The sequence below is a fragment of the Neofelis nebulosa genome, chromosome 11, assembly GCF_028018385.1.
Source record: "Neofelis nebulosa isolate mNeoNeb1 chromosome 11, mNeoNeb1.pri, whole genome shotgun sequence".
Classification (NCBI taxonomy): domain Eukaryota; kingdom Metazoa; phylum Chordata; class Mammalia; order Carnivora; family Felidae; genus Neofelis; species Neofelis nebulosa.
In genome coordinates this window covers 45,397,374-45,410,165 of record NC_080792.1, presented here as the reverse complement: position 1 = coordinate 45,410,165, position 12,792 = coordinate 45,397,374, and the positions used below count along the sequence as shown (strand labels likewise).

General features: G+C 42.1%; 1 long non-coding RNA gene across 4 annotated transcripts in view; it reads left to right on the top strand.

The window, feature by feature from the left end:
* The window catches only part of LOC131490250 (uncharacterized), a 94,938-nt gene that overhangs the window by 26,931 nt on the left and 55,215 nt on the right, over window positions 1–12,792 (top strand). For 3 of the 4 annotated variants that reach the window (XR_009251003.1, XR_009251005.1, XR_009251004.1), the window contains exon 1: window positions 12,049–12,619. This is a non-coding gene — a long non-coding RNA (uncharacterized LOC131490250). Of the gene's footprint in view, window positions 1–12,048; window positions 12,620–12,792 lie in introns of those variants that run through there. The other variant, XR_009251006.1, reaches the window with a different exon arrangement.

The window sequence follows — 12,792 nt, the reverse complement described above, 5'->3', positions numbered from 1 at the left end:
ATTTCGCTCCGTGATGAAGGTTCTCAGCTTCTCATGAGGTCACTTGCATCAGCAAAATTGAAGGCTTGAATCCCTACAATAAATCTCTTATTGTGTTGTATATCACTTCTTATGGTCTTCTTGTTGATCATACTCTGACAGATACTAAATTTGGTACTGAGAAACGAAAACAGAACCTTAAAGATGGGTTTTCTAAATTGATTCTGGCTGACCTGAAATTGGTCTTCTTAATCAATTAGATTTAAAAGCATTAATGACACTGTTTACCGTGATAAGAAGAACATTGGTAGTTCATCACATTAAGTGGTAAGCATTTAATTCAGTTTTCATCTGCAATAAAATGGTCATAGAAGGTATGGCTTTAGGTGATCAAGTATTTGCTACCATATTAGTGGGATTTTTTTCCCACCAATATGGAATATAATAGTATTGGTTTGTTGCTTCTGAGCATGCCAGAGAGCTTGAGAAAAGAAAGTTATGAATGCAGCACTTTAAATTTTCAATACAAGATCTATATAAGGGACCTGAAAGTCTCTATGAATGCCCATCATCCTCCAAATCCTTATATTCTGTACATGCAGGGCTGAGATTTCTGAAATCAAACCCAAATTCTAATCTTGTAGGTAGCTGTGTTATAAAATAAAATGAATTTTCAATTTCACTGGATCTCTTAGGTTACATAAAGTATTGATAGGAAAACAGAGGCATTCTAAAATTTGGAATGGAAAAATATGGGCATATTCTCATAAAGTTGGGATCTTGAATCCTTAAGTTCTGCTGACATTGCTCTGTCAGTACATGCAGCCCTTATCTGAGAAAATATTTTTCAATTTGTAACTCTAGACATTTTGGGGAACATGGGTGGGAATGGATCATAGGGTGTTGGATCAGGGTGAGAGGAATATAAAGTTAGCCACAGCTGAGAAAGTTCAATGGCAGATGACTGACTGGAAGTAGTAATGAGATCACTGCTCCTTCCATAATGGGAGTGATCCTATGTAATCGATCTGTCATTAGGTGGCTGGCTGATGCTGCTGGGGACTGATATGGTGTCATATTAGCATCAAGAGTCAGTTGGGAGTGGAGTAGGATAGTGTTTTCTACTGTTCACAGTGTTTTCTACTGTTTGGTACTTGGTGGGGGTAGCTAGATCTGTGATGAAGGGATGTACATGTTTCTGAGACGATATATAACATATAACCTCCGTTTCTGCCACCATGGCCACTTTTTTCATAAGCCCATTAAGCCCTTTGTTTATAAGTCAGGCTAGCATCTCCTGCTGCCTCCATCAGATTTTCACCTTCCACGTATCTGATTTGTGACTCCTATAGACCATCTGCATCAAGGAAGTTGGAGACTTCCAGGTGGCAAGAGACTGCCACAGGTACACGTTATCCTGGGTTACAGCTCACCCCAGTATGTTCCAGATGGTCCTATTTTCACCCACTTCATGTGCAGCTATCTTTCCCAAATGTTTGCCCTATCTAGCACCACACACATAAATAACAGACATCCATAAACTCTAACAGTTTCACACAGTTGTATAAAGTGAAATCCCTATTTTAAAAATCCCTCTTTCTATTCCATTCTCAGTGGTTCTTTTTTTGTGATCAAACTCTGACTGATAAAGTCCAGGGGATCTGTCCTAGGGAGCAAGAGTGAAAGATAAGAATAGTGAGGCAGAGAAGGAGAGAGAGCGAGCAGATTTAAGAATTCATCACCTAACTTACTCCCATTAAGGGTGATTAATAGCCTGGTACTGAGAGACTATCACAGCGTCTGAAAAAAACCCCAGCATCTCAAGAAAGAGAAGAATTTATCTGTCAGTTTCTGTTTTTCATTGGTCAGAAGTTCACCCAATGGGATGTTAAAGCTCCCATAAAGTGTTAACAGGGAAATCTTGGGGAAAGACACAAGAGACCGTAAGTGCATTCATAAAGTAAGGTCCTGTCTGCTTGAGCCTATGTGAAGTTAGTTGGAGCCCATGCAAGGCTGGTTGTTTCCATGGCAGCTGAAATAGAAGGCTGGTAAGGCTGAGAAAATCTAAAGTTGTGTCTGTAAGGTTTCTGATACGTCCACCCCTTGAGCCACACAGACCCACTTCTGCCAGCATTATATCCTCCCACACTGTAATATGAGCCTCCACTTTTGTGAAAATAAAGTTACCCTCACTTTCTTCCCAAGTGGAAAGTTATAAATCCAGTGGAGAACAGAGTTTCCTTCAAAACCAAAATTTCTAACAGACTAAAATAAGAATTTTCCCCTTTGCTGCAGCTTCTCTCAAGATTATAATAGATATTCACCACCTGCTACCTCCATCACCCATTCGAAATTTTCTTGCCCTCAGCTGGCACTTTTGCTCATTTGGATTGCTTGTCTGGTGTTACGACCTAGATCATCATTCTTCAGGGATCTGAAACATTTAGCTGCTTTATGCTCATTGGACTGTGGTTGCTGCAACTGTTAATTTGCTATTCTCACTTACAATGAAAGCACCAAGAGACATTCAAGGACTCCATTGAGTTCTAGACTTCCTCCTCTCTGCCCTTATAGGATCTCTCTGCCCTTGTAGCACGTCTCGTTTCTTACGGAGATCAGAGTCAAAACCCCTTGCCAGTATAGTGACTTTTTCTTTGCCTTTTCCCCCAATGGCATGACGAGTTCAAAGTGTTCAGAAAGCTAATGGGAATTTATTGTTTTTCCTAGCTGAAAATTCCCCCCGCCCCCCCCCCCCCAGGAACCTGGAAATTGAAGCCAGCGGAGTCTAAATTTCCAGGGTTGAGAAGCACAAATTCTGCAGGTCATTATCTGTGAGTAATGAAGACAGGGAAGGGTCCTTCTTCCACTATTGTATTCAAGAGCCTCCTGTTCCTGTTATTGGGACACAGCACTGTCATTCAGTGTAAATGGTGTATCCTGAAGGTCAGTGCCTCAACCCTCAAGCTGGTGCTTTAGCTGAGTCTCTAACAGGCCATTCCATCTTTTGCTGATGATTTCTGAGCAAAACAATACACAGTCAATCTAGTGGATTCCATGGTTGTGTACACATTGCCATATCTCACTTGCCATAAAATGAGTCCCTTGATTGGAAGCAGTGTTTAGTGAGACACATGTTGCTAGATCAGTCTTTTTGAGTGTCCTGGATGGTGGTGTTGATGACAGTGCTAAAGGCAAACCAACATTTGGAACAGATGTAGATTACAGTAGGACAAACTGCTGTTCCCTCCGTAGTGGAAGAGGCCTGGCACAATCATCTGATGCCAAGTAGCTGTCTAGTCTCTGCTGCAAGCATAGGAGGCATTCAGTAGTAGAAGTAGCTAGATCTGTTTTGGAAACGGGGAGTCATGCTGTCAGACTCATGCATTGCCTTCGTCCCTGCTATCATCAACCCTCTGCTAGTGGGCCCACTGTATCAGCACCGAGGAAGGAGGGCCAAGAGGCAAACTGACAGCCATCCTGCTCATGTGACTGTTGAGAACCTCCCCTGGGGTGGATAATCCTGAGACACAAAGATCTGCTTGCACTGTTTGTGCCTGTTCCCATAAGTCCCTCCATCCACATACCTCCTCCACAGATCTCATTTTCCTCAGTCTTTCAATCTCATTTGTTTATAGGCTTTTCCTTGAACAAAGCCAAGCCATTGGTTTCTACCCAGGGACCCTTGCATATCTACCTCTCAGGCTACTCCTTCATGTAAAGTGAATGGACAAGTGTATTTTCTTGCAGCTTTGTCATCTGTGAGAAATTCCCTTTACCACTGTCCTTTAGAACCACCCCTGAGGGGCTGGAATGGAGCCGTAGTATATTTTTGTCTAAAACCACATATCACACCAACCCATCTGTGATTCAGGCCTAGGTTATTTTCTCCTTCCTCAGTTGATCAGAGAGAACACACCTTCAGACCATAGGCGTGTGAGCTGATGAAGAGACATCCATGCAATAGAGGCAGGTGACATGGGAATATGGGCCACTTATTCATCACCTATTTCTGTGATTTACTCATAACTTCAAGAACTGCCAGCCCTGATTCTAAATATAACACTTCTCTTGTATAATGGATTGCTACTGTTCACATCTGCCCTTATAAGTGTGTGGATCTGATAATACTCCATTCTTAACAGGAAGCTCCAGTTACAGAGGCACTTGGTGTCCCATGGACAAGTCGAGTTTCTGCTAGGTGCCAATAACTATTTTGCAAGTAGAGACTACTCATACTGCTGAAGGCATGTCTTTGCTTCAGAACCCAAAAGGTATGTGTTGTAGCTCTCCTGTTGGGACTTGTCAGTAATTCCACACAGCATCTTTATCTACCATAAAGACATTTGGTATCATCAGACATGCTCGGTCATATGGCCAAGGGGCAGATAAGCTGGTACCCCAGCCTGGGCTTGCTTCAGAGTCCTCTCTTGATCTGAGCCCCAGCTGAACTGCCAATCTTCTGGGTGGCTTCCAACATGAGTGAGACAAGTATTCCCAACCACAGTATTGGCTACCTCCAAAATCCTAAGAAGGCCCCCAAGAATGAAGACTCTGTCATTTTCCATAATGTAGGGAATGCCCCACCTCTTCCAGACTTCCATACCCTTAAAATCTTCACTGATACAGCAGAATCCTAAATTTTCATGGGGTTTAACTCCCACTCTGTTGCACACCTGTATCTTCCTAGAACATCAGGGAACTTGTCATTTCCAGTTTTATAGGGCAAATTAACCTGATGTTATCACTTTAGTGAGTGAATGTAATAATTTGAGGGATGTCAAGATGGTCAAGGTCCCTATGGACCATATTGTAACAAAAGGCAACAGAATTAACATAGCTGTGGAGCAAGACAGTGAATATTCTATCTCTTCTGTATAAAGGTGATCTCTGTTTGTTCTTTTCTTTTGACTAAGAAGAATGCTTTCACTAGATCAAAATCCACAAGCTAGATGTCCGGAACTGTGTTATTTTGTTGCAACGAAGATACCGAGTATGGCCTGCCATTGCTTGGTTCAGATTACAGTAGCCCTTGAATAGAGATGTGATGAAGAGTATCACCCCTGCATCCTTTAAGTCTTTGAAGACTAATCGAAAACTACCATCAGGATGTGGTATTGCTTCTGATTTAGCCTCTTGGCCAGGGCTAGAAGCAGTTTTAGGGGATTCTGCTTGTCTTTTTCTGTCATCATGGCTCTTATTCCACAGCTAAGTGGACCAATGTGAGAATTATGCCATTTCTAAATATATCTATCCTGATTACAAACTCAGAGACAGAGGAAATAAACACAGCATCGGTTTGTGAATCCACTGGACTCACTAAAAAACAGACATATATTGGAATTTTATTTACCATCAGGACCACATATGCTTCCACTCTAACTGGAGGATCACAATGGTGCTTTGCATCCAAAGGTGTCAATGTCAGTTCAGGCTCTGTATCTTACAGACCTAGAAAAGGTTGGGTATTGCCTCAATGCACAGTTACTCTAACATATGATGGCAAGTCCTTTTCGAAAGATTGATGAATATCTACCATATATTCTTGCAGTAGTTTTGCAAGGTCCTTCCTCAAGGAAATATGATCTTCTTTTCAACCAAGGGGCTCTGTCTATAAACCAACATAGGTCTAGAAAATATGTGAGCGTCTATGATTTTCCATGGAGGCTATATTCACCATGTGTTCTTTTGCTCTCAAATTTTTTGATTATGGGGCATCTAGGTGGCTCAGCCAGTTAAATGTGTCTGACTCTTCATTTTGGCTCAGGTTATGATGTCTCAGTTCATGAGATTGAGCCCCACATGGGACTCTGTGCTGATAGCAGATAGTCTGCTTGGCATTCTCTCTCTCCTTCTCTCTTTCCTTCTCTCTCTCCTTCTCTCTCTGACCCTCCCCCACTCATTCTCTCTCTCTCTCTCTCTCTCTTTGTCAAAATAAGTAAATAGACTAAAAAAATAAAGTACACTTAAAACATTTGAGGGGAGGGCACTTGGGTGGTTCAATCAGTTGAGCGTCCAAATTTGGCTCAGGTCATGATCTCTTGGTTCGTGGGTTCTGAGCCAACAGCTCAGAGCCTAGAGCCTGCTTTAGATTCTGCGTCTGCCTCTCTCTCTCTGCCTCTCCCCCACTTGCTCTCTGTCTCTATCAAAAATTAATAAACATTTAAAAAATAATTTTTTTTTCAACGTTTTTTATTTATTTTTGGGACAGAGAGAGACAGAGCATGAACGGGGGAGGAGCAGAGAGAGAGGGAGACACAGAATCGGAAACAGGCTCCAGGTTCTGAGCCATCAGCCCAGAGCCTGACGCGGGGCTCGAACCCACGGACCACGAGATCGTGACCTGGCTGAAGTCGGACGCTTAACCGACTGCGCCACCCAGGCGCCCCAGAAAAAAAAATAATTTTTTTTGATTACACAAATTGAGCAACTTCAGGGTCAGCTGATCAGATATTTCACCTCTTGATACAAATGATCTATTAATCATTGCCACAGACACTGCAGATCAAGCCTCCTGACAACTACTGCAACCTTCTTCCCCATCATGTAATCATATCTACCTAGTCTCAGAAAGCCAAGTACATATCTGGCTTCTATCATTCTGAAACCCCACTTTTGGTCAACACAGTGGTCACCTTTTAATTCTCCCCAGTCTTTTCTGTTATAGAACAGACTTCTGCCTTCTGGATGCAGTCTTTAAGAATTTAGTCATAAAGTAACTTCTGTGTAATCCTTCTCAGTCTAGCATTTGCCAATGTCTTATGATGGAGAAAGACCAAAACCCAGAGCTTTGTCCATTCAGTTGGTCAGCATGAGTTTGCTGAGTGTTGACTATATACTTGGTGATGAATAAAAAGTTAGAAATGTGACAGAGACTTACCTGGACACAAAGAATCTTCTCATTTTCCAGTGGGAACATGTACTTTGGAAAAGTAACTGCGAATCGCTGAACCTGGCTTGGGGGTCAGGAAAGTCTTTTCTGAAGACTGATGAGATATTAGATTGGTTCCCTAGTGTGCAGGAACAGGGAGCTGCCTTCAGAGAGGCTTCAAGGCAGGGAAAAGAGTGCCCTATCTGAGATCAAAGTTCAGCCTGGTCAGGGAGTAGAGCTAATGGAAAAAAAGGGGCTGACGATGAATGAAATAACAGCTTTTTAGTGTATTTATTTGTTTCTATATTGTAGTAATGGAGCCCACTGTTTTAAACCATTATCTTATTAAAAAGAATCAACATTTGAAAGCTTGAAATTCAATTAGATGTGCATTTATTGAGACCTGGTTTCACCCTCAGGTAACTTTGAATCTAACAGAAAAGTTACGACGTATTTTCACATTGTTCTAAGTCGGAATGTGCCTTAAGGGAAAGGCATAGTGCTGTGTGAACATAGGGGTAGGTGTATGGGATTCATTCTTGCATTCATTTCTTCAAGAGACATTTACCAAGTACCTTGTCTGGGGTTACAAAGATGAACAAGGTGAATTCCGTTTACTGGAGAAGCCAGACACATACATAAATCATCAGAATCCTGTGTGTGCAAAGATAGAGATATGCACAGGCTCTAGTGAGATAATGAAAGTAATTCATGGGATACTTTTGAAAACTTTACACATTTCCCCATTTATTTCTCTCAGTAACTTTATGAGGTAGGTATTGCTGTCCTCATTTCTGAGATGAGAAAACCAGCACTCAGAGAAGTTAAATAAACTGGAGAGGTCCCAAAGTTTGAAAGTTGAAGATATGGAATTCAAATCCATATAAGGATTTTCCAGGCTCTTAACCACCATAGCATACTGCTTCCTAGTAACACATAGGTTCACAGAGGTGAAGAATGCCTTCTTGAGCTGAGTGTAGCAGTTAAGAGATATGGGTGGGGTGATGGGGGTAGGTGGGTGCTCAAAAGATGGGGCAAAGTGAATAAAGGCCCAGGAGGCAGGAAACTACCCAATGTCAGGGGACCATGGCCATTCTAGGTTGTTGCAGTCGTATGGGGCATGGTGTAGAAGGGAACAAAATGGGAGGACAGTTAAAAATTGTTGCAGTGTTGCAGAGAGAGGGTGAGGAGGGTTTGAACTAGGATAGTAGCAGAATGGACGGAGGGAGAGGAGAAGCTTGAGTAAAATGTAGGTGGTGAAGTTAGTGGGCTTTCCTCTGGCTGTGGGGAGTCAGCACTGGGGGAAGTCTGATTTGGCTCCTTGGTTCCTGATGTGGGAGACAGAGTAGATGGATGGTGATGCCATTAAATAAACAGAAATCAGGCTTTGGGTTAGACAATGAGTTCAACTTTAGTCATGTTGAGTTGGAAGTGCCAATGGATTATCCAGGCGAAGAACTCCATCAGGAAGTTGCAAATATGGGGCAAAGTCCACAATAGACATACAAGCTGGAGAAAGAGATTTGGTACCATCAGCCTATGGATAAAGTTAAGGCAAGAAGAGTGGAAGCGTGTCCCAGGCAGAGTGGGTGAAGCAAGCTGAGTGAGGGATGGTCATGGGAAGGGAGGAGAGGAGTGGGGTGGGTGAGGAGTAGGTTGGAGGGGTCATGTGAGGAGATGGTTAGAGGGTAGAGGAGAAGGTGCCTGGGTGGCTCAGTCAGTTGAGCGTCTGACTCTTGATTTCAGCTCAGGTCATGATCCCAGGGTTGTGGGATCTAGTGCTGCATGGGGATCCATGCTGAGTGTGGAGCCTGCTTGGGATTCTCTCCCTCTCTCTCTCTCTCCCTCTCTGCCCTTCCATTGCTCATACTTTCTCTTTCTCTAAAAAAAAAAAAAAATACAAAATAAAGAGGGAGAAGAGAAGTAGGCACTTCAGGCAGTGTGAAATACAATAAAATAGGGGGAAATAAGTATGTTTTTAGTGAATGTAATAAAGTTTGGGGGAGGGGCTGGATAATAATGGGTTTTATGTAGTTAATTGATGATATTGGGTAAGGGTTATATTATTGTGACCGTTGAATCCAGGAAATGAGAAGCTGGGAGCAGAATGATGCTGTAGGAAGTTTATTTTCAAAGAGCGTAGAGTGGATCAAAGGGAGGAATTATATGTATAATGGAATACTCTTCAGCCTTAGAACGGAAGAAAATTCTGACACTGCAACACAAATGAGCTCTGAGGACACAATGCTAAATGAAATAAGCCAGTCACAGAAGGATAAATGCTATATGATTCCACTTATATGAGGTGCCTAGCATTGTCAGATTCATAGAGACAGAAAGAATAGCGTTTTGCAGGGGCTGGAGGAGTTACTGTGTAATGGGTATGGAGTTTCAGTTTTGCAGGATGAAAAGAGTCCTGGATTTGGATGGTGGTGATGGCCGTGTAACTACATGAATATCCTTAATGCCACCTAAAAATGATTAAGAAGGTACATTTTCATGTTATGTGTCTTTTACCACAATTGCAAACTTAAAAAGGAAAAAAAAGGAAGAAAAAGGGGGAGAGTGATGAGGAGCAGGGCTTCTTTTTGGAGGCTATTTCTTAGCCCAGATGAGTGCTAATGCGGCTAGAATTGGGTAGGTATCGGTGGAGGTGTCAGTGCAACTGTATGAAAGGGCTGTGTTCGTTCGTACATCAGAGATGGTCAAATGTTGGCAATGTCATATGGTTCAACCCAACAGAAAGGCAAAGGGAGACACGTTCCTTAATGAAGTCCAAGAAAATGTACATTCTTACCATTTAAGTTAAATTGCAAAATATTTCCTGGGGCACTTGCTTTCAAACTAATAACCCAAATAGCAAATATTTTCCACTTTCAATCATCTTAGGTCAATTGGAAAATAGCTTTTTTATTTTTTACTGGAAAACTCATACTGTCTTCACTTCATTCAGGGTGAAGTCGAGTTGCCAAAATTGCCTTCAGTCCACATTTGTCTTTTGTGTTTCAAAGAGGAAAGTTTCCATTTCTCCATTTCATCCTGAAAGCTTTCACAAAGTTTGGGCAGTGACTAGTGCTGTTCCCATAACTCACTTCATCATTTCAGCTCCACTTCTTGTTGTTGGCGGACCTCAGATGCCAAGTTTCTGTTTCCGTGCGGCTCAAAATCCCACAGAGCACTTCACTACCGATACCCGCTGACCTTCTCTGAGCCAAGAGCCATTAACTTTTTAACAAAGTAACAGAACGAAGGGAGCAGGCTTTATGAGGACCTATAATCCACCAGGATTAAAAAAAAAAAATCACACACACACACATAAGCAGTGCTGAAACCATGTTGTATATAAGACTCATCCCAGGGAGGTTGTTAAAAGAGAAAATGTCAAGTGGTTTTCGCAGAGATTCTAATTCAGCGCATATTGGGTGGCGTACAGGAATCTGTTTTTTACAAAAATGTGGATAACTCTGATACGTGGTGGTGGCCTATGCACTATTTTTTGAGCACTTGATAGACTAAATCAGGGTTTATTTTTGCCTAATGATAATTACAGTCAAACTAATATTGTCATCTTGAAGTTGGTGATTATACTAGCGTTTGGAGTACATTTCAGTTCATAATATTTTTGAAGAACATTTTTCTAAACTTCAGGATTGGTTAAGGAAATGAATAGATAAAATGAAGTACTACATAGTTTGCCACAGGTTTTCTGCTCTTTAGGGACAAGACTCATGGTTATCTCTTTCCATGGCTGGGCTTCTGTTTTCTCTAGCTCTCCAAGTGTTGAAGCAGAAGAAGGAGGAGGTTAGAGCCCTAAGAAGCAAAGACAGTTGAATGTCACTGGGATGGCAAAAGTCACCCAGGATAATAGCAGGAATGGGGTGGAGAGGCATGTTATGAGCCTGATGGGGAAATCCTCAGGGAAAGCTGGGAAATAGGTAATTTTCAGAGGAAGGGTGGGTACACCTTTAAAGGAGAAGGAGTTTTTGAAGAAAAGTTATGGAATAGCAGTCTGGATGCATTGGTGGGAACCAGTTTTTGTCCTAGACCCTGAGGTTCCAAGGGCATGGGAGAATGATTCATCTCCGCTGAAGGGGATGGGAAGGAATGTTGTTGCCAGGGGGACCCAGTGACTAAGAAAAAAAGATGCCAAAGGAAGGTACTGGATTTCCCCCAACATCTTTTTTTGTTGGTCAAAAGAGATTTTCTCATACAATGAAATATTGTTTGGCGATCCCACTGGGTATATGACCAAAGGCCAAGCAGCATTTTGAATGAGGATAAGGGAACCTGGATTGCATGACACAAATATGGTCAAAGAAAATGTTCAGGAATTGCTTTTCCTTTGGAAGCGTGCTAGACTCAAGAACACACACTTCAAAGCAGGGATGAAAAGGTGAGGCATTTAGGGGCCAGCCAGGTAGGGTAAGTGGGTGATGATGCCTAGATGGAGAACATGAACAACAAGAGCTCTCTGGCTTCTCTAAGGGGGCTGACCTTGACAATGCCCAACTGTCTTCAGGTGAGCACAAATGGTGCTGCGTAACAGAAATTCCTTATTACTGATGAAAGCTTTCCAATTTTAAAATGCTAATTCAGATATTAAGTAAAATGTGTCATAGGCCAAACCAAACATATCTGTGGCCAGATCTGGCCCATAGGCTGTCGTGCGTGGTCTCCGCTTTGGAGCCAGAGAGACCTTGGCAGGAAGCTGGCTCGGCTTCTAGCCATTAAACCTCTCTGACCCTCGGTTTTCTCCCTCACAAAGCGATGAGTGGAATAATACCTAACTTTTACGTTTTTTGGGGGAAGGATTAGACATATTCTTCACGTCATTAAATGAATATCAGGTAGGTTTCCAGTGTCTGCTCCCTGCTCTGTAAATGGCTTTCCTATTGATCAGAATCATGCGTTCTTTCAACATTTCCTCCCCCAATCTAATAAACAAATATGTCATCTTGGAAGTGTAAAATGTTTCTTTTTTTTTTTTTCAACGTTTTTTATTTATTTTTGGGACAGAGAGAGACAGAGCATGAACGGGGGAGGGGCAGAGAGAGAGGGAGACGCAGAATCGGAAACAGGCTCCAGGCTCCGAGCCATCAGCCCAGAGCCTGACGCGGGGCTCGAACTCACGGACCGCGAGATCGTGACCTGGCTGAAGTCGGACGCTTAACCGACTGCGCCACCCAGGCGCCCCAGAAGTGTAAAATGTTTCTGTGTCTATAGCTATACTTTAGGTTAAGGTGTGATAGTCAGTATAGAGAAGCCATGTGCCTTTAGATAACTTCCCCAATTGCCTTGCTTTAGGACCTTCTGTTTAGACCCACTGATCATATAGATGTCTGAAAGTCAAAGGCAATAATAAAACATATTATACAAGAGGAGAAGATATAGAGGAACCGTTAAACTATATATCAAAAATATATCAATAACTCTTTCTTTCCATGCTTTGCTAGAAACAGTGCAAAGTGAATTAAACAGACACAATTCCTTTCCTCTTGGAAGACCTAGAACATATTCCAATGACAGCAGAGATTTTTTATTCATATGAAGAGGGCTATAGCAAATGAATAAATGAAGCAAAAAAAAAAAAGAGGAAGGAATGCCTGCATTTATTGGTAAAAGAAGTATCAGATGCATGTCACATCAGGGGAAAATCATTTTGCCTTTTTCTGTTGATCAGAGAGCTCATGAAGAGATGAGATTGTCAAACTGAATAATCTAAAGAGATTCCTTGGTGACTTAACATGAAGCGAATGTCTAGATATGAGAGAGGTGAGTATTTCAAAATAGAGTGAAGAGTTGAACGGAGGAGAAGGAAGAAATGATTGTCCTAAATGGACTTGAATATGCCTGGAAGGATAGGATTGTGGTAGATAAGATGTGTGGGACTAGGCAGTTCTGAGAAGCAAAATGGTGTGAGGCAATGCCCTTTTGCTGAACTCTCT